Genomic DNA, 22,783 nt, shown 5'->3' on the forward strand with positions numbered 1-22,783 from the left:
GCCTCAGTCTTCTTTTACACATGCTTCTCCCTAAATGTCCTTCATGTACGAGTTTGACAAATTTTCCTCTCAACATTCTAGGTGGAACGACACGGTTGCCTTTTAAGACCGTATTCGCTTGGATACTCAACTGATCCTTCACTTTTATATATTTCTTTAACTCCTCATTTAAGGTCATCACATTTTTCCACCCATCACGTATGTCTTCTTCAAGCTCTATGTATTCTTCATCAGTATTCAAGGCTTCACTCCACTCTTCCTGTCTTAAAGCCAAATCTACATCGCTAACAATTGATAAGGAGTCCACCTCAAACACCAAGGAAGGATCCTCTTCCTCTGCCTCAACCGGCATGCGCGACAAGCAGTCAGCTATGACATTCCTATTACCTCTGACAAAATCAATTGAGAAATTGTAATCCATTACTGATGACAGCCATAGAGAAATTCAGGGAGGAACATTCCCTTCAAGACGCTTCCCACTTTTAATAATATGCACCAAAGGCTTGTGATCTGTCCTGAGAACGAAATGCAGTCCCCATAAATAAAACCTAAAGGGCCAGATGTAGGTGGCCAAATAGCGAGCGCTAACGCTGAAATTCGCAGCGTTTGCGATTGCTATTTGGCTGCGAGCAATGTAGGCGAGTTTAAACCAACTAGTAAAATAACGAATCGCAAATTGTGATTCCTTATTTTGCTCTTGCATTTAGGGAATCGCAAATTGTGATTCCTTAAATGCAATGTAAGTAGCACAAAAGAAAGTGCACTTTAGCCTTAAGGAATCGCTAATTACCACCATGCTGAATGTTGTAAAACTCACAAAAACTTCAATTGATTTATTTTTTAGTCCACTTCGCAGCAACGCTTGTAAGTAAAATTGGTATCCTTGCCAAAATTGCTGTTTTAAACAAAGATGAAATTACTTACAGTTCCAAACTTCAAAGATTCTTAGCAAAACCTTGCATTTCCAGGGTTAGAGGGGTGGAGGTCACTCTGGAATCTGCCCCCTGCGCAGAAAGTCCTTTGTCCTCGTCGCCAAAAATTGTAGTAACCACAGAGGCAGTGGTTGGTAAATAAAGTAAATTTATTCAAGAGTACATCTACAGGAATGTACAGCGACCTCCAGCTTCTTCAACTGACGAGAACCACTCAGTGATGTCATTCTATGACATCACTGAGTTCTACAATGGAAGTAAGAAATCTCCACAGTAAGAGGTCATATTTACTTCTCCTGCACTGGCGGAATCTCACAAGGAGTATCCAAGAGTCTCCAAGGATGTTCTGCCCAGCACAGTACCCACCAAAGAAGTAAAACGAGGTGAGCCCAGGCTGCACCCAGTTATTATGACCCTTCTTTATAAAGATCAGGAAAAGAGACAAGAATCTGTGCCTCGTTTAAGGCTAATTTCCCTATCAGCTGCTACTGGAGGCCGCACACTGTACTCCCTGCCAACCACCAAATGGTAGCAGGTATTAGAGTTCCTCCAGCCTGTCTCCTCTTTGCTCACCGTAGTGTGTGGGGCTCCTCCTCCTATCTTGGCGATGCCAGAAATACACACATGCTGCGTGGAAGAAAGTAACCTCTCTCCAGTCTTTTACTTGGCTCAGGCTGTGGGCTTTCGAAATGAAACTCGCAAGGCTGCAACACTCCTGCATGGTACACTACTTCTTCCAGCACACAGACACATGCAAAACACTCTGCATGGCACACTACTGTTAGCATGCATGCACACGCATCATGCATGGGATGATCTGCATGGCATACTACTGTTAGCATGCATGCACACGCACAATGCATGGGATGATCTGCATGGCACACTACTGTTAGCATGCATGCACACGCACAATGCATGGGATGATCTGCATGGCACACTACTGTTAGCATGCATGCACACGCACAATGCATGGGATGATCTGCATGGCACACTACTGTTAGCATGCATGCACACGCACAATGCATGGGATGATCTGCATGGCACACTACTGTTAGCATGCATGCACACGCACAATGCATGGGATGATCTGCATGGCACACTACTGTTAGCATGCATGCACACGCACAATGCATGGGATGATCTGCATGGCACACTACTGTTAGCATGCATGCGCACGCACAATGCATGAGATGATCTGCATGGCACACTACTGTTAGCATGCATGCGCACGCACAATGCATGGGATGATCTGCATGGCACACTACTGTTAGCATGCATGCGCACGCACAATGCATGGGATGATCTGCATGGCACACTACTGTTAGCATGCATGCGCACGCACAATGCATGGGATGATCTGCATGGCACACTTCTGTTAGCATGCATGCGCACGCACAATGCATGGGATGATCTGCATGGCACACTACTGTTAGCATGCATGCACACGCACAATGCAAGGGATGATGCATTTAGGATTCCGGATTCATCACATGGAGCAGAACTGTCAGTAAATAGGCCCATAGGCACGCACTCATATATTAGGTTAAAAAGAAATGCAGTATGCTCCACTATCGCGCTCCACACATTAAATCTTGTGACGGATAGTAGTCCTCTGCCACTATAAAGGTGTCATTATAAGGGCGCCACTCCTAGTCCAGGAGTAGGTTCAGAACCTAACATTGTCATCAGCCCGGGCCTAGGTCAGTGTGTGGTACATCAAACACAGAAAAGGGGATGGGAAGAATGCTTGCACTTTGTCTAACCACTGGAAACCGCTCAGGGTCGCACCCCAACCCACTGTTCTTTCGTTCAGCATGCCACATTGTTTGGATCCAGATATATGCAATCCTACCTTGACCCTGCTCCTCATGTGAACAGAAAGCTCAAACTGCCAGGTGAGGTTCTCACTGAACCAGAAAATAAGCAACCTAGTGCCAGTTTGGCCCTGATAAGGCTCATCCGCCAGATATAGCTTGGTTTTAATGGCATAGTGACCACAGGACCCACACCGGCGCATACACTTGTCACTTAGAGCGGTACATCAAATACACAAAAGTTGATGGTAGGAATGCTTGCACTTTGTCTAACCACTGGCAATTGCGCGAGCTGCATCCCCAACCTGTTGTTTTTTTGCTCACTAGGCCACGTCAGTTTGGATCCAGCTGTACGCAAATCGGCTTTGACCCTGCTTCTTATGGGAACAGTCCACCCCGAACTGGAACACCAACAACCCAGGACTGGTTTCACCCATCTGGAAATAGGTGAGAGGAAGAGGATGCAGCCTGCTACTCATGGATATCATTATCATTCCTTGAGCAGGTAAGGCAGATGAGGCCCTTTCAACACCTCAATTATGAGGAACAACATTTTTGGTCAATTTCAGGTTTTATTTTTACACTCTTTTTTTAAAAGGTTTTACTTTTAGTGTAGATTATAAGCTACAGATAAAGCATCCCTGAAATGATTTCATAGGCCCTTCCCTTGCTGTTCCCTCAATCCTTTCTATAAAACTCTCTGCTACTTAGAGGTTATTACGTCTTGTTTGTCTCTCTAAATGTTTTGCCTTATCTTCCAGTAAATAGATGCATCTGTGAGGTCTTAGATTGTGTCCTCAATGTTTTACAAAGTTGCAGTTGTGATATGGAGAAGTGTGGCTCAGGGGTTAGAGGCGGCAGACCCGGAAGCTGAGATCGGCCCTGGACCAGGGTTCAATTCCCCGCCTCGGCGGGTCTTGGGCTCAATAATTCCACGGACTCGATAATTCTCGCTCCGGTGCCTACTCGACTCACGGGTTCACACTCTGCGACTCTGGGCAATAGCTTGCTTAATCTCCACAACGGCCCTTCGCGGCGGGATGCCTGGCTTTCACCTTGTGGATACCCTGCCGGGGTTATCTCACAGGGGAATACCAGGACAGGTTCCCTAAGCAAGCACAGGGAAACCCACTGCGGGTAGCTGTGCGCTATATAAGCTTAAATACATTTACATTTACATATGGCTATTTCGATCTCTTTGTCTCTCTCATACAACCGCCTGTGTTTGGATTCTAATGCCTGCCCTGCAGAGGTGATGATTTGCAGAATTCATCCAGTGTGTCTATCTTTCTTGGGGTGTGGCCCAGTTTGGCATCTACTGGTGTTTGTCTTGGAGTGCCTGAATAATCTTTCTTTCCTGGCGATGACAGATGTTGTGAATCAGTTCTGTTTTCCTGCACTTTTATTCCTCCATTGTTAACTCTACTAGTTGTACAATGTGTGTCTGGAGGGAGAGGGATGGGTAGGTGCTTGATGTTCTAGCTTCAGGCACCCTGTGGTTATGCAATGAAATAGTGCCTCTTCTGACAAATGTTCTTCTTTTTGGGTTAGGTCCCTGCGTGACTGATCCCTTGTTGCAGGTGCCGCATTCAATCCTGACCAGGTATTTATCCGACCTAGATTTGTTGTGTTTCCGATCCCTGCACATTGTGAACAGAAACTGACCGATAGAATATTATAATCGTTTGTTTTAGACATACATTGTGCCATGATTTGCAGACATGCTTGAGTGTGCCATTCATAGTACCACTGTGTCCCTGAGAGGGATTAGTTTACCAGAAAGCACTTCTCCGCCTGTAAAAGGGTGTGGCCTGCAGGTCTGCAGTAACCCAGATCCACCTTCCTCATACATAGCACATTGAACCGAGTCCTTGTGTTATAGGATGAGGGGTAGAGAACCTGTAGACTTAGGATATATCTCTAAGATACCTGACATGGCGCTTCAATGTCCGCTTCTGATTTTATTGGGGAGTGGGGTCCTGAGTCGTCTTGAATGAGCCCACTCACGGCAACCATCAAACCGTCATTACAAATACACAGAGTCATCTGTTGTAATTATGGTTAAACCTCCTTCAGATAAATAGGGGAACCCCTATTCTTTCTGTAGGTTCCTCAAGCTTTACTCTTAAAGGATAACAATCCTCATCTATGGGTTCCCAGTTTTTGATTCTTCTTGAATCTTCTCTCTTGAAATAGTGGCTTCTGCTCCAGTAGAGATAGGAGTTAATTACAGAGAGGCAGTGACACAGCACCTCAAAGCACCTGGAGTCCCCAGTGCAGGGGGCAGTTACCTTTATATTAGCTGCATATGCATTTTTTTAGTTGACATCTGTTTATTGATTTTCAACCACAAACAACATGCCCAGCAGTTAATTACATTCAGACAGACTCTTCAGTCCCACTTTGGGAAATGATCAAGGCTCGTGGCATGCAATAGTACAGTCAAGGTAAAAGGCCAAGACAAGTAATAAACAATCGTTAATTAACGCTTAAGTAGCCCCGACATCTTCATATTAACAGCAAAATATCCAACTGCAACATAGGTATGCATGTGCTGTATTAAATCAACTACTCTACCCTCCCGTAACCCTCCCCCAGCCCACCCACCCCCACCAGCGTGTCACCTACCACAGCGTAACTTATCTCAATAACCAATTGGAGCAACATAATTGTACCAGGTCCATACATACAACAGTATAGAAGAGCATGACTATAATAGGAAAGGAAGCACATTCATACATTCCATAACCTGTATTGGTGCAATCACCCACTAAGTTCCACCTCCCGAATGCTCGCTCAATTCAGATCCAGAGTCAGCATCTACAGCCTTCAATTCTGTAACTAGGGCTTCCCACGCCTGGGCTGCATCGAGCGCCTTCTCATTGTGGGATCTCTGGGCCTGTTGCAGGCGAACTACACTCTCACTCCCTGCCCATGTAAGCAGCGCAGCCTTCCATCTAGCGATACTAGGCCCACCCTCAGCTTTCCAGTGGATTGTTATTTCCCTTTTGGCCAACACCAGTCCCAAATCCAGGAATTTACTTGTTGTTTTAGTCTTACTAGTGTGGGGGAACCAATGTAATAGGCAGGTACCCTTGCCCGGAGTAATCTGCCATTCCGTAATATTGCATAGTAACTCCATTACGTCTTCCCAATTTTGTGCCCAATTGTGGACAATCCCGTAGCATATGTAAAAGGTCCTCGTCCACAAGTCAACAGCGGGGGCACTGCGCTGTGTCTACATGAAAATATTGTTTGAACTTCGCTGGGGTGAGGTAGGCCCTATGCAGTATGAAGAAATGTACCAATTGAAATCTGGCATTTCTAGTGCTCTTCCATGCCCTCTTAACAATCTGCGACCAGGCCAGGTCCGGTATGTCTCTATCAATATCTGTCATCCATTGGTCGCGTAGTGTCTGCAGAGGCCGCGATCCCTCCCCAAGCATACGTCTATATAAGCAGGTGACAGCCTTTTAGGTGCCCGCTGCCATTATTACTTGACACGCTGAGCTCACCGGCGGTTCCGATAGGCCCTCGCCCCAGTACTTTTGTATGGCAGCTATCAAGGCCGTATGGATTAAGTGGTGTCCTCGCGGGAGCCCAAATCTCTCCTGCAATTCACCATAGGGTAATAAAGTGCCATCATCGTATAGGTCGCCCACCACCTGTAGTCCAAGAGACTCCCATTCCGCGAGGGCCAACCAGTCCCCGCCGTGCGGAAGGGCGGTACACATATCTAAGGGTATCTCCGGGGGCATAAGGGCGCCGCACCTTGACTCTATTATGATATCGATCAATCAATCAATCAATCATATAAATGTGTATAGCGTGCTACTCACCCGTAAGGGTCTCAAGGCGCTGGGAGGGGGGGGAGTCGCTACTGCTCGAACAGCCAGGTCTTGAGTTGTTTCCTGAAGGAGAGGTGGTCCTGGGTCAGCCATAGGTGGGTGGGAAGGGAGTTCCATGTCTTGGCCGCCAGGTAGGAACAGCGGTGGTTTTGCGAATTCGTGGGACGGAGGCGAGGGCGAGGCTGGCGGAACGGAGCTGGCGGGTGGGTGTGTAGAATGTGAGGCGGCTGTTGAGGTATTTGGGGCCCATGTCGTGGAGAGCCTTGTGTGCGTGGGTGAGGAGTCTGAACGTGATCCTCTTGCTGACGGGGAGCCAGTGCAGGTCTTTCAGATGGGCAGAGATGTGGCTGTGACAGGGGATGTCTAGGATGAGTCGTGCTGAAGCGTTCTGTATGCGCTGGAGTCTTTTCTGGAGTTTGGCTGTGGTTCCAGCGTAGAGGGTGTTCCCGTAGTCCAGGCGGCTGGTGACGAGGGCCTGGGTGACCGTCTTCCTGGTTTCGGTGGGGTTCCACCGGAAGATCTTCCGGAGCATGCGCAGGGTGTTGAAACAGGATGATGAGACGGCATTGATTTGCTTGGTCATCGTGAGGAGGAGTCCAGGATGAAACCCAGGTTGTGTGCATGGTTTGTTGGCTTGGGGGCGGTGCCCAGGGCTGGGGGCAACCAGGAGTCATCCCAGGCAGAAGGGGATGGTCCCAGGATGAGGACTTCCATCTTGTCTGAGTTCAGTTTCAGGTGGCTGAGCTTCATCCATTCTGCGACGTCTTTCATTCCTTCCTGGAGGCTGGATCTGGCGGTGGCGGGGTCGTTGGTGAGGGAGAAGATCAGCTGGGTGTCGTCAGTGTAGGAGATGATGTTGAGGTTGTGTTGGCGTGCGAAGGCTGCGAGGGGGCTCATGTAGACGTTGAAGAGGGTGGGGCTGAGCGAGGATCCTTGCCGCCGCAGATGACTTCGGTGGCCGCGGATCAGAACGGGGGGAGGAGGACTCTCTGGGTTCTTCTGGTGAGGAACGAGATGATCCACTCCAAGGTGTTGCTGAGGTGCTGTATCAGGGTGCGGTGGCATACAGTGTCGAAGGCTGCTGAGAGGTCCAGGAGGATGAGGGCAGCTGTTTCCCCGTTGTCGAGCAGGGACCTGATGTGATCGGTAGCTGCGATGAGGGCGTTCTCGGTGCTGTGGTTTGCTCGGAAATCGGACTGCAAGGGGTCAAGGGATCCGTTTGTCTCAAGGAAGGCGGAGAGTTGTTTGGGGGGTGTCCCACTTGTGGGACACCCCCGTGCCGCACGGCCACCAGCTGCTGCGTGTGCCCCATTGCCTTGCCCTCTGCCTCGCTGCCTGCCTCGCTGCCGGCTGACTCCGCTGTCGTTTGTTTTGTTTTTGTTTTGTTTTGTTCATCATTTGTGCTTGTTTAACCAGTATTTTTGCCCGTGTTAGCGTTTTTTATTTCCATTTGTGCCTGTTATTTTTTGTCAGTTTGTATTAGCGTTCTCCTTCCTGTTTGCCCGCCTACCTCGCCGCCCTCCGCCTTCCTTCCCCGCTCCCCGCCACCACCGCTGACCCCGCCCCTTTTTTCCTTCTGTTCCCTCCTCGCTCCCGCCTCCCAGCTGCTCCGCCCACCCGCGCACTTGGCCTTATATGACGACCGTGCGATGCAGGTGAGTGTGACCCACTTGTGGGACACCCCCGCGCCGCACGGCCACCAGCTGCTGCGTGTGCCCCATTGCCTTGCCCTCTGCCTCGCTGCCTGCCTCGCTGCCGGCTGACTCCGCTGTCGTTTGTTTTGTTTTTGTTTTGTTTTGTTCATTATTTGTGCTTGTTTAACCAGTATTTTTGCCCGTGTTAGCGTTTTTTATTTCCATTTGTGCCTGTTATTTTTTGTCAGTTTGTATTAGCGTTCTCCTTCCTGTTTGCCCGCCTACCTCGCCGCCCTCCGCCTTCCCTCCCCGCTTCCCGCCACCACCGCTGACCCCGCCCCTTTTTTCCTTCTGTTCCCTCCCCGCTCCCGCCTCCCAGCTGCTCCGCCCACCCGCGCACTTCGCCTTATATGGCGACCGTGCGAACGCGCAGCGGTCACGCGCAGCGGGCGCGCCGATTGTGCGCCGAAGGCGCGCCAAAGGTAAGCCCGTCTGCGCCCGTCCGCGACCGGATCGCGACCAGCGCCAGGACCCCTGGCCCACGAAGACCCTGACCGACCCGCCTGACGTACACCGCCGCCACCCTCAGCGCACTCAACACCGGTCAACTCCCAGAGTCCCACCAAGCCACACCACGACGCACCCACGGACCTTTCAGCTTCCACGCCTGCAAATTCACCTGCATCCGGACCTGCCTCGCACCAGCACCCGCCAAGTCGACCACCAGCAGCACCCACCTCAAGTGCATCCTGCTCAACACCCGCTCCGTCCACAGACACGCCATCGAACTCTGGAACCTCCTAGACGCCACAGCCCCTGACGTTGCCTTCCTCACAGAGACCTGGATGAACGCCTCTTCAGCTCCCGACATCGCCATCGCTATCCCAGAGGGCTACAAGATCGTCCGGAGGGACCGCAACGCCAACCAGATGGGAGGAGGCATCGCCATCATCCACAGGAACACCATCCGTCTCACGACCAGCACCGACAACACCCTGACCACCGCCGAACACCTGCATTTCCAGATCCACACCGACCCAAACACCACCCTCAGAGGCACCCTGATCTACCGACCCCCGGGACCACGCACACAATTCAGCGAGGACATCGCCGACTTCGTCAGCCCGCATGCCCTCCCCTCCGCCGACTACATCCTCCTGGGGGACCTCAACTTCCACCTGGAGAACAACAACGACCGCAACACCAGCACCCTGCTCGACAACCTCGCCAATCTTGGACTCAAGCAGCTGGTGTCCACCCCCACCCACCTCGCCGGACACACACTCGACGCAGTCTTCTCTTCCAGCACAGACACCGACTTCAGCCACGCCACAGAGCTTCAATGGACGGACCACAGCTGCGTCCACTTCACCTTCAAGAGAACGACGACCCACCACCACCAGCAACAGGCCGCCCGCAGAAGCTGGAACAAGATCACAGCAGACCAGCTCGCCACCTCCCTGAGCCATCACCCTCCTGCCAGCTCAGCGAACCCCAGCCAGGCCGCCGACAACCTCACGAAGTGGATCAGCAACTGCGCGGACGAACTCGCCCCGCTGAGGACCCCGCCCAGCAGATCCGGCAGCAAGAAAGCCCCGTGGTTCACCGACGAACTCAAGAGCTCCAAGAAGAACTGCCGAGCCCTCGAGAAAGTCTAGAGAAGGGAACCTACACCGGACAACAGGACCACCTTCAAGCTGGCCACCCGGAAGCACCACCAGCTGATCCGCGCCGCCAAGAAAACTGCTTTCAAGGACCGGCTGGACAACAACGCACACAACTGCAAGGAACTCTTCAACATCGTGAAAGAGCTATCCAACCCCAGCGCAGGAAACAACGACATCACCCCATCGCAAGACCTCTGCAACTCCCTCGCTTCATACTTCCACAACAAGATCGCGGACATACACAACAGCTTCAACAACCAACCAACGCACACCAAGACCGAACAACCACCCCCCACCACCACCCTCCACGCCTGGACCCCGATCAGCACCGAAGACACCATCCGCACGATGAACTCCATCCACTCCGGATCACCGACCGACCCCTGCCCTCACCACGTCTTCAACAAGGCTGACGCTGTCATCGCACCCCACCTACGAGACATCATCAACAAATCCTTCGACACCGCCACCTTCCCTGAGAGCTGGAAGCACGCCAAACTCAGCGCTCTACTCAAGAAACCCACAGCAGACCCCACCGAACTCAAGAATTACCGCCCCATCTCGCTCCTCCCGTTTCCAGCCAAAGTCATTGAGAAGACCGTCAACAAGCAGATGGCCGCCTTCCTCGAGACGAATGGATCCCTCGACCCCTCACAGTCCGGCTTCCGAGCCAATCACAGCACCGAGACCGCCCTCATCGCCGCCACCGATGACATCCGAGCCCTGATGGACAACGGAGAAACAGCGGCCCTCATCCTCCTAGACCTCTCCGCGGCATTCGACACTGTCTGCCACCGCACCCTAGTACAACGCCTCAGCAACGTCGGAATCCAGGACAAGGCGCTGGAATGGATCATCTCCTTCCTCAACGGAAGAACACAGAGAGTCCGCCTACCACTGTACAAGTCAGAGGCCACCGAAGTCATCTGCGGCGTCCCTCAAGGATCCTCACTGAGCCCGACTCTCTTCAACGTCTACATGAGCCCCCTCGCGGCCATCGCACGCCAACACAACCTCAACATAATCTCCTACGCCGACGACACCCAGCTGATCCTCTCCCTGACCAACGACCCCGCCTCCGCCAGAGCCAACCTGCACGAAGGGATGAAAGAGGTAGCCGAGTGGATGACGACCAGCCGCCTGAAACTGAACTCGGACAAGACGGAGGTCCTCATCCTGGGCTCCTCACCCTCCGCCTGGGACGACTCCTGGTGGCCTCCCGCCCTGGGCACCGCACCCAAACCGACAGACCATGCACGCAACCTGGGCTTCATCCTGGACTCCTCCCTCCTCGGCATGCTTCAACATCGTACGCATGCTACGGAAGATCTTCTGGTGGATCCCCACCGAGACCAGGAAGACCGTCACCCAGGCCCTCGTCACTAGCCGACTGGACTACGGCAACGCCCTCTACGCCGGTACCACCGCCAAGCTCCAGAAGAGACTCCAGCGGATCCAGAACGCCTCAGCCAGACTCATCCTTGACATCCCACGAACCAGCCACATCTCCGGACATCTGAGAGACCTTCACTGGCTCCCCGTCAACAAAAGAATCACCTTCCGCCTCCTCACCCACGCACACAAAGTAAGCATGGGCGGAAAATCCGTTTCGCTCGCGGATTTTGCTGATTTTCGGTAAATTCGCAATCCGCGAGATTCGCGAATCTCCCGCAAAATCCGCAAATCCGCGAGCAGCGGATTTTGCTCACACTGTTCGCGTGAGTTCGCGGCTTCCCAGTACAACTTCGCGCCCCGCGAATAAGTGCAAAATTGCAGAAATACGATCTTAGCAAAACTGAAACTACTTACCAGGTTCAAAAGTTCAGGCTCATCATTAGTAGCCATTTCCTGTAGTGCTTCCTGAGGGGCCCCTCCAGAGTTCAGTTGCCAGTTGCAACTATTATGTGACCCTGCTCTGAACCTCAGAATAGTTACACATATGCCACAAAGGTCCTGAATTACAGCTAAGGGAGACAAGCAGGAGCCAGGCTGGAAGTTCAAATCCATTAATCAGCCCCTAATTCATTATTGTCAGTTGGGGCAGGGCAGGTGTTGTAACTAATTTTGCAACAATGAAAGCACTTAGCAAGTGCAAAAGATCACTAATCAGGAAGCACTAAGGAAGCAGGTGCCAGCTAAAAAAATATTCTGTGACACATTAATCAGCCCCAAATTAATTCAGGTCACTTGAGGCAGGGAAGGTGTGCTTGCGTTGCCACAATAATGTACACTGACTGGACAACCAGAGGGTGCTGTGATGAAACAGAGGGTGGCATGGGTGGGCCAGAGGGTGGCATGAGTAGTCAGAGAGTGGCAGTGGTGACAGAGAGTGGCAGTGATGAAGAAGAGTGTCCCAAACAGGCTGGACACATAGAAACAACAAGTTCGCGAAACTTGCGACCCGACAGGTAAGTTCGCAATTTGCGAAATTGTTCAAAACCCTCGCGAACTGGCAGAAACCCGCGCAAACACAAAAAAAAAAAATCCGCAAATTCGCGAGAATTCGCGGATTTTGCGGATTGCGAGTTCGCAAATCCACAAAATTCGCGAACGCGAGATTCACAAAATTCGCCCATGCAGCCCTACACGACCAAGGCCCGAGCTACCTCAACAGCCGAATCAACTTCTACGCTCCCAAACGCCACCTCCGATCAGCCAACCACGCCCTCACCGTCGTCCCCCGCATCCGAAGAGCGACTACAGGAGGAAGATCCTTCTCCTACCTGGCCGCCAAGACCTGGAACTCCCTCCCGACCGACCTGCGCCTGACCCAAGACCACCTCTCCTTCAGGAAGAAGCTGAAGACCTGGCTGTTCGAGCAGTAGCGGCACCCCCCCCACCCCCAGCGCCTTGAGACCCTACGGGTATGTAGCGCGCTCTATAAATGTCATTGATTGATTGATTGATTGTTGACGGTCTTCTCAATGACTTTGACAGGAAAAGGGAGGAGCGAGATGGGGCGGAAGTTTTTGAGGTCCGTGGGGTCCGCGGTGGGTTTCTTCAGGAGGGCGCTGAGCTCGGCATGTTTCAAGCTCTCCGGGAAGGTGGTAGATGCGAAAGGAGCTGCTAATGATGTCCCGGAGTTGGGGTGCGATGATGGAGTCGGCTTTGTTGAAGATGTGGTGAGGGCATGGGTCGGTTGGGGAGCCGGAGTGGATGGTGTTCATCGTGCGGGTGGTGTCTTTGGTGCTGACCGAGGTCCCGGTGCAGAGGGTGGTGGTGGGGGGTGCTGGTTAGGTGGTTGGGTGCGTGGTCTGTGCGCCGAAGCTGTTGTGTATGTCGGCAATCTTGCGGTGAAAGAATGAGGCGAGTGAGTCGTGGAGGTCTTGCGAGGGTGTGATGTCATTGTTGCAGGTGCTGGGGTTGGACAGCTCTTTAACGATGCTGAGGAGTTCTTTGCTGTTGTGGGTGTTGTTGTCCAGTTGTTCTTTGAATGTTGTCCTTTTGGTGGTGCGGATCAGCTGGTGGTGTTTGCGGGTGGCGTTCTTGAGGGCTGTCATGTTTTCTGTTGTCTGGTCGATGCGCCAGGCTTTCTCAAGGGTGCGGCAGGTTTTCTTGGAGTTTTTGAGGTCGTTGGTGAACCACAAGGCTTTCTTGCTGCCGGGTCTGCTGGTAGGGTTGTTCAGTGGTGCGAGGTCATCGGCGCAGTTGGTGAGCCACTGTGAGAGGTTACGGGCTGCTTCGTTGGGGTCCGTCGTGTTGGTGGGAGGGTTCTGGCTGAGGGAGGTGGTGAGCTGGTCGGCGGTGATCTTGCTCCAGCTTCTGCAGGGAACCTGTTGCGGGTGGTGGTGGGTCGTGGTTTTCCTGAAGTTGAAGTGGACGCAGCTGTGATCTGTCCAGTGTAGTCCGGTGGAGTGGCTGAAGGAGATGAGCTTGCTGGAGGAGAAGATGGGGTCAAGCGTGTGGCCGGCGTAGTGGGTGGGGGTGTTCACCAGTTGCTTGAGTCCGAGGTTGGCGAGGTTGTCCAGCAGGGTGGCGGTGTTACTGTCGTTGTTGTTCTCCAGGTGGAAGTTGAGGTCCCCTAGGAGGATGTAGTCTGAGGAGGTTAGGGCGTGCGGGCTGACGAAGTCTAAGATGGCTTCGCTGAATTGTGTGCGTGGTCCCGGGGGTCTGTAGATGAGAGTGCCTATGAGGGTGGTCTTGGGGTCGGTGTGTAACTGGAAGTGAAGGTGCTCGGCGGCGGTGAGGGTGTCGTCGGAGTTGGTCATGATTCGGATGGTGTTTCTGTCGACGATGGCGACGCCTCCTCCGGTTTGGTTGACGCGGTCCCTCCGGGTGATAACGTTTCCAGCAAGGCCTCAGAGTGCGTTCCTCATGCTGCAGTTCGCTTTGGGTATCCTTATCAGCGCTGTTAATCTGTGTGTGTCTGTACATTATTTAACTGGCTTCGCAGCTCGATTTTAAAGAGCTCTCAGCTGACCTGCATTTACCTCTAGCGCCGCTCGCTCCGCTCTGCATTGATCCCACACCCTGTTAGTGCTGCAGCTCGCTTTGATCATCGTTTTCAGCGCTGTGTATCTTGTGTGTTTGCACATTAATTGCCTGGCCTCGCAGCTCGATTTTAAAGAGCTCTCAGCTGACCTGCATTTACCTCTAGCGCCGCTCGCTCCGCTCTGCTTTGTAACGCGACATTTGCTGCGGCTCCCTGCTTGCTAGCACTGTGACTGTTTTCTAGGCGCTCGGTCCATTTGCTGCCCCTACCTCACTTTCCCTTTGACCCTCCATTTTGTTTGTGTTGCTGTCCCCTGGCACGCCCCTCCTCCCCGCTACCGCCTCCCAGCTGCTGCCCCTCCCACCCACGAATAGAGGGCTCTCCATCTCCTCTGACCAACTGTGACCGCCCGGACTTGCTCCAGAACGGTCGCTCCCTCCCTCACTCCCTGATCCCACATCCGGTTGATGCTGCAGTTCGCTTTGGGTATCGTTATCAGCGCTGTTAATCTGTGTGTGTCTGTACATTATTTAACTGGCTTCGCAGCTCGATTTTAAAGAGCTCTCAGCTGACCTGCATTTACCTCTAGCGCCGCTCGCTCCGCTCTGCATTGATCCCACACCCTGTTAGTGCTGCAGCTCGCTTTGATCATCGTTTTCAGCGCAGTGTATCTTGTGTGTTTGCACATTAATTGCCTGGCCTCGCAGCTCGATTTTAAAGAGCTCTCAGCTGACCTGCATTTACCTCTAGCGCCGCTCGCTCCGCTCTGCTTTGTAACGCGACATTTGCTGCGGCTCCCTGCTTGCTAGCACTGTGACTGTTTTCTAGGCGCTCGGTCCATTTGCTGCCCCTACCTCACTTTCCCTTTGACCCTCCATTTTGTTTGTGTTGCTGTTCCCTGGCACGCCCCTCCTCCCCGCTACCGCCTCCCAGCTGCTGCCCCTCCCACGCTCCGCCCCCCCCACTTTCCATGTTAGGCAGATGTCCCAACGCGCAGCGTCCACGCGCTGCGTCCGCGCCGAAGGTGCGCCAAAGGTAAGCCCGTCTACGCCCGTCCGCACCTGGACCGCGCCCAGCGCCAGACCCCCTGGTCCTCGTAATGACCAGCCCTCCCGCATTACTTACGATGCCACCACCCTCCTAGCCCTTAACCCCGGCCGTTCCCCCAACTGCGCCCAAGCCGCTCCTGGACACACCCATGGACCCTTCTCCTGCAACTCCTGCAAGTTCGACGGCACCAAGAACAACTCATCATCTACGAACACACAACAGATATCCGACCCCAACCACCTACAATGCATCCTGCTCAACACCCCCTCAGTCCACAGGCACGCCATCGACCTCTGGAATCTACTAGACACCATCTCTCCGGACGTCGCCTTCCTAACAGAAACATGGATGAACGCCTCTTCTGCCCCAGACATCACCACTGCCATCCCGGAAGACTATAAGATCATTCGTAAGGACCGTTCCGGCCACACAGGAGGAGGCATCGCTATCGTCCATAAGAAATCCATCCGCATCTCAACCAGCTCAGACGTCAATCTCGCCAACACTGAACACCTTCACTTCCAGATCCACATCGACCCCAAGACCACACTCAGAGGCACCCTCCTTTACAGGCCACCAGGACCCCGCGCACAATTTAGTGAAGACATCAAGGACTTCATCACCCCACACGCGCTCCCCTCCGAGGATTACATCCTTTTGGGAGACCTCAACTTTCACCTTGAAAAGAACAACGACCGCAACACCACCACCCTTCTGGACAACCTCGCCAACCTCAGACTCAAACAACTTGTCACTATCCCCACCCACATCGCAGGTCACACACTCGACCCTATCTTCACCTCCAGCAAACATGTCTCCTTCAGCCACACCACAGCTCTCCTTTGGACTGACCACAGCTGCGTTCACTTTATCTACAACAAGCCCACATCCAACAACCACCCCCAACCCACTCTGCAAAGAAACTGGAACAAAATCACCATCGACCAGATCTCCTCATCACTTCTTCTAAACCCCCCAGCCCACTCCTCAAACCCCACCAAGCAGCCACCAACCTCACCCAATGGTTATCCAACAGCGCCAACATCCTAGCACCACTGAAAAAACGACAAATCAAACTAGGCAGCAAGAAGGCCTCCTGGTTCAATGATGATCTTAAGAAATCCAAGAAACTCTGTCGCTCCCTTGAGAAGGCCTGGAAAAAAGACCCAACCACCAGCACCAAGGACGCCTTCAAAAACGCCACCCGCATACACCATCAACTGATCCGGAATGCCAAGAAAGCCGCTTTCAAGGACCGACTAGATAACAACGCCCACAACAGCAAGGAATTATTCAACATCGTCAAGGAATTTACCAACCCCTCAGCCAACTCCAACGACATCACCCCCTCTCAAGCCCTCTGCGACTCCCTAGCCTCATTCTTTCACAACAAAATTGCAGACATCCACAACAGCTTCGACAACCGACCCGAAGACCAACCCACCCAACCCCCTGCAGGACCCCCACCCCCCTTGAACATCCTCAATGACTGGAAGCCAATCTCCACTGAGGACACCATCCGTCTGATGAACTCTATCCACTCAGGATCCCCCACAGACCCATGCCCTCACCACATCTTCAACAAAGCAGACTCCATTACAGCACCACACCTCCGAGACGTCATCAACTGCTCCCTCAACTCCGCAACCTTCCCGGAAAGCTGGAAACATGCCGAACTCAGCGCCCTCCTGAAGAAACCCACAGCTGACCCCACCGAACTCAAAAACTACCGCCCTATCTCACTCCTTCCATTCCCGGCCAAAGTCATCGAGAAAGCGGTCAACAACCAGTTCGCAACATTCCTCGAAACCAACAAATCCCTCGACTCCTCACAATCCGGCTTCCAAGCCAAGCACAGCACTGAAACCGCCCTCATCGCAGCAACAGACGACATTCGAACTCTACTGGACAATGGAGACACAGTCGCCCTCATCCTCCTCGACCTCTCCGCAGCCTTCGACACGGTCTGTCATAGCACCCTTTTACAACGCCTCAGAAACGTCGGAATCCAAGGAAAAGCACTGGAATGGATCACCTCGTTCCTCACCGGAAGAACCCAGAGAGTCCGCCTTCCACCATTCAAGTCAGAGGCCACTGAAGTCATCTGCGGCGTACCACAAGGATCTTCACTCAGCCCCACCCTCTTCAACGTATACATGAGCCCCCTCGCGGTCATCGCACGCCAACACAACCTCAACATCATCTCCTACGCCGATGACACTCAACTGATCCTATCTCTCACCAGAGACCCTAACACTGCCAAAACCAACCTGCATGAAGGAATGAAAGAAGTAGCCGACTGGATGAAGCACAGCCGTCTGAAACTGAACTCAGACAAAACAGAAGTCCTCATCCTAGGCACCTCCCCCTCCGCCTGGGATGACTCTTGGTGGCCAGAGGCCCTTGGAAAAGCACCCATCCCGACGGACCATGCACGGAACCTGGGCGTCATCCTGGATTCCTCACTCTCGATGAACAGACAAGTCAACGCCGTTTCTTCATCTTGCTTCAACATTCTTCGCATGCTCAAAAAAACATTTCGATGGATCCCCACCGAAACTAGAAAAACGGTCACCCACGCTCTGGTCACGAGCCGACTGGACTACGGAAACACCCTCTACGCCGGTACCACCGCAAAACTCCAGAAAAAACTCCAACGCATCCAGAACGCCTCAGCCAGGCTCATATTAGACATCCCGCGTAAAGAACACATCTCTGGTCACCTGAAAAACCTCCACTGGCTCCCCGTCAAAAAGAGGATTACTTTCCGGCTCCTGACCCACGCACACAAAGCACTCTACGAAATCGGACCCGAATGCCTCAACACACGACTGTCCTTCTACACCCCCTCCCTCCAGCTACGATCCTCCAACCAAGCCCTTGCCACTGTACCTCGCATCAACAAAACCACCATGGGAGGTAGATTCTTCTCCTACCTGGCAGCTAAAACCTGGAACTCACTTCCCACTCACCTTCGCCTTACTCAAAACCACCTAGCATTCAGAAAGCAACTTAAAACATGGATATTTGACAAGTAATTCCCCACCCTTCTTCAAGCGCCTTGAGACCCTCTGGGTATGTAGCGCGCTATATAAATTTATTGACTTGACTTGACTATGCAATTTCTGCTGGAGTATGATAAACAACAGCACATACTGAGGTACATCTTGTTCATAGTCTCTTTCAGGGCCTCTGAATTCCAGCACCACCGCTTGGGTAAGCCCTTGAAATTGTGCGGCCAGATAATATAACTCTAAGTCAGGGACTGCAAGACCCCCCTCCGCTCTCGGGCATGTTAATGTATCGAGTGCTACTCTCCGTCTCCCGCTCCCCCAGATGAAACCACCCACCATAGACCGGAGCTGTCGAAATAAGGAAGCGGGTATCCACACCGGCAACGTTCAGAAATAATAAAGTAGCCGGGGAAGTGCTACCATCTTCAGTAAGGCCACACGACCTGCCACTGATAAAGGCAATGTTCCCCAAAACTGCATGCTATTTTTGAGGCTTAGCATTGCCCGGCCAAATTTACCATCCAGTAGGTCTTCCTGGGTATGATAAATATGTGTCCCTAAGTAAGGAAGGCAGTGGGGTTCCCACGTGATGTCTTGCGAGGGTGCAGGCGGGTTGCCTGCCGGGTCGGACGGGAAAACACAAGTCTTCGCCCAGTTGACTGAGTCCGGAATTGTGCCCGAATCTGTGGAGCAGTGCCTGGGCCCACTCCAATCCATCTCCCTCTTCTTTTAAAAACAGCAAGAGATCATCTGCATATAGCGAGATAAAGTGTGTTTAACCTCGGAGTTGTAAACCTTGGAACGCCTTCCCCAGTCTAGCGCTGATAGGCAATGGCTCTATGGCCAGGGCAAACAATAATGGGGATAGCGGACACCGCTGTTGCGTGTCACGCCCCACTAGGTAGGGGGAGGAGATGACCGTTCCCACTTTCACTCTGATGCACGCCGAGGAGTATAATATTTCGGTCCAGCGAACGTAGCCTTCCCCAAGCCCAAAGGCTCTCATAACAAAAAATAAGTAGTGCCATTCTAAACTATCGAATGCTTACGCAATATCAACAGATAGGATTGCTGCCATTGGATCCCCATCGTGGTCCCCACCCAAAATGCATATCAATCGGTGCACACTGCCTGCGGTATTGCGAGTAGGAATGAAGCCAGCCTGATCAGGATGAACCAAACGTACCATGTGGGGGAGGAGTCGAGAGGCCAAAACACGACTCGAAATCTTATAGTCAGAGGTGAGCATAGATAGGGGGCGATATGCAGAGGGGTCAGTGGGGGCCTTCCCTGGGATAAGTAGAGGGATGATGATAGCTTCCCTAGCCGAGGTCGGTAGTATCCCTAGCTCTCTGGCCTCTTTAAAAAACAGTAATAATCTAGGGGCAAGAACATCCACATTGGTCACATAAAACTCTATGGGCAGGCCATTGATTCCTGGAGTTTTGTTTCCCGCCATATGCTGGATAGCGCATCTAATTTCAGACAGTGTAATGTCTTGACCAAGGGAGTCAGCCTGCTCTGCATCAAGGACGGGAAGCTCCAAATCATCCAAAAAGGCTCGGATGTCAGCTTCACCGGTCTGCAGCTGGCTATCATACAGATCTGCATATTAGTTACGAAACTGGGTATTAATCTGATGCTGAGTGTATTCCGTTTGTCCCGCTGGGGAGTTCAGCGCTAGAATAGGAGTGCTTCGAGGGAGGGGGTCGGCCAGCCACGCCAGTAAGGTACCCACCTTATCTCTCTCGGCATGCGCCCGAGCCAAGTAAGCCCTATGGTCAAAGCACCTCAAACGCTCTACGACTCCAGCTACGGCCTATTTTGATCTCTAAACCATGTCCTGCGCCTCAGGGTCAGTTGGGTGCGTTCGCTCTGCTTCTCTAAGTGTCTTTTCTGCAGAGTCAATTTCTTGCAATAGCATCTTCCATACCCCCACCCATTTGGTAATACGCAAGCCCCGGATCAACACTTTAAAGGCATCCCATTCCAGGGCAGTTGTCGTAGCTGTACCCTCATTATCAGTAAAGTAACGCTCTATTCCTGTTTCCAGCTCAGCGCGGAAGATTGGGTCCTCTTACATCTCCGGGCGCAATCCCCAGTACGGCACGGCCGGGCGCTCCAGGGCCCAGGAGAAACCCACCAGTAGCGGGTTGTGATCGGAGATGGTGCACGACAGGTATTCGCTACGAACCACCATAGTCGCCAGGCCAGTGCTACATAAAACTGTATCAAGTCTCACATGCAACTCGTGCAAGGCCGAAAAATAGGAGTAATCGCGTTCACCAGGGTGTTGTGTCATCCATACATCTATAAATCCCCAGCTATCCTGCCATTGTGATCTGACCTTTGACAGTTTATGAATTGGGCGTCAGGCAACAGGGTGGGATCTATCCATGGTTACGTCCGCTATGGAGTTTAAGTCTCCCCCCATCATTACCGGTTTCGTGAAATAGACGGCCAGTGTTTCAGACATGTGAGCGAAGAAAGTCGCCTGTTCCACGTTAGGAGCGTAAATACTGCAGAGGGTCACATCTCGCCCGTGAAGGCGTCCCACAACCACCACATAGCGGCCCTCAGGATCTACCACCTGTTCAGTCATCTGGAAAGGAACCCCCGCCCTGATCCAAATCAGCACCCCCCTCGCAAAAGCAGAATAGGTAGTATAATGAAGCTGCCCTCGCCATCTACGCTGCAATGCTAACCCTTCAGCTTTAGTCAGATGTGTCTCCTGCAGTAATACTATCTGCGCACCCCTGCGTACTAAGTAGGAGTGGATCTTGTGTCGTCATTGCATAGAGTGTAAACCCCGCACATTCCAAGTCATACATTTTACATCAGGTAACGGACCCCTAATCGATTTGAAAAAGCACAATAAGTTGCTACTCCCTCCAAGACACGCCTGTGAGTACTATCCCCACATCCCCGACAATCCCAAACCCACCCCAAACACAACCCCCTCCCCAGAACAGACACTAACATAGTGAATCCCATACAAACTGACCCCAACAAACACCTTCAAAAGATGTCAAAGGCATACTAACTGTGAACCATCCAGTGGGGGTGGGTTAAAACCTAGCAAAGCAACATCAGTGTCCCCAGCGCCAACCCCCCAATAGTATCTAAATCGCCAGTCATGTAGGCGGCAGTGCCCCCCAATCTATAGGATAAAGACTTTCTAGCGGCCCCAGGCAGCCCGGATCACAGCTGTTCGCCACCAAGAATCTCAGGAAGTACAGATCAGCAGCACCCATAGTAGAAATCTCAGAGTCTTCCCCGTCATCATGGAGCATCCACCATGTCATCCGCCGTGCCCGGTGTCACCTTGGGAAGAATCTGGCTGCCAGATCCTGACAGCTCTCAGTTTCAGAGCCCTTGGATGGCACCGGTGAAGACGCCTCTGTCCCAGCAATGATCGCAACAGCTTGCAGTGCCGCCAATGGCTCCGCCTCTGTTTGAGACAGTGAAGGGCCCTCAGGCACGGAACGTCATCTCTGGTTATGGCAGGACCGACAAAGTTGTTGCTCCAGTGCCGATGGTAGACCAGCTTCACCCCTGCCAGCTCTGTATTCCTCCAGCCATGTCCAGGCTTCCTCAGGGCTATTGGAAAAGTGCGTTTTGCCATCCAGGGCAATTCGCAACCGTGCAGGGAACATCAGAGAATATTGCAAGCCTTTTTTTTCTTTTTTAAGTTTTCAAAAACCTTTATTTGTTCCAAGTGATTACACAGCTCAAATCGCCTACAACCAAGTGGCCGGCGGCAAATATTGATAGGTTAGCTAACTCTATCAGTGGTAACACAGCCCATCAGCCGACAACCCGGGGGTCTGGCGGCAAGTTACATAATAAAACAGTCAAACATAGAAATATATATGCATTACATACGATATCTGCAATCTTCCAGCAATAAAGACTAGTTTGCTGGGTGAGCGTGTTATCTCCTAATTATCTCTCTTATCCATTGTACCATACTTTCAAGAGACCGCAGTGCTGTGGTATGGTGTATCTTAATCAATGGGAACAAACCAAACAATTAACCTTTGTCCCTCCCTGCACCCCCCCTTTCACACACTGCACCCTTGGTCGACGCCACACTCATTCGTCACACTGCAGGATACTGTGCCGCCTGCAACCTCAGCGCTCTCGTCACAGCAGTAGGGCCACACACAACCCCCTCAGCCCTCCTTCGCTATAGGTCTCTCCCCCAAAGCAGGACAACGCTCATTTCCTTAACTCCCCAAACACCCAGGGTCGCTCAGTGACAGAAAGCAGTCAACATAGGTCGGCATCCACACTGTCATCACAGTAGGACGGGTCCACTGGAGGCGCCCCGAATATTGGAAGCCTTCATCACGGAGCGCACGCTTGACCGCCAAAAAGGAAGCTCTGGCC

At 52.3% G+C, this 22,783-nt stretch overlaps 1 protein-coding gene across 2 annotated transcripts in view; it reads left to right on the plus strand.

Annotated features, from left to right (window-relative positions):
• LOC147700515 (uncharacterized) overlaps nucleotides 1–22,783 on the plus strand; it is a 177,485-nt gene that overhangs the window by 108,614 nt on the left and 46,088 nt on the right. Inside the window, exons 2-3 of one of the 2 annotated variants that reach the window (XM_086929673.1) lie at nucleotides 3,074–3,251; nucleotides 4,298–4,349. The gene's annotated coding sequence lies outside the window, so the exon portion shown is untranslated. The remainder of the gene's footprint in view (nucleotides 1–3,073; nucleotides 3,252–4,297; nucleotides 4,350–22,783) is intronic. The other variant, XM_086929672.1, reaches the window with a different exon arrangement.

The sequence above is a fragment of the Lissotriton vulgaris genome, chromosome 7 (assembly GCF_964263255.1).
Source record: "Lissotriton vulgaris chromosome 7, aLisVul1.2, whole genome shotgun sequence".
NCBI classification, from domain to species: Eukaryota; Metazoa; Chordata; class Amphibia; order Caudata; family Salamandridae; genus Lissotriton; species Lissotriton vulgaris.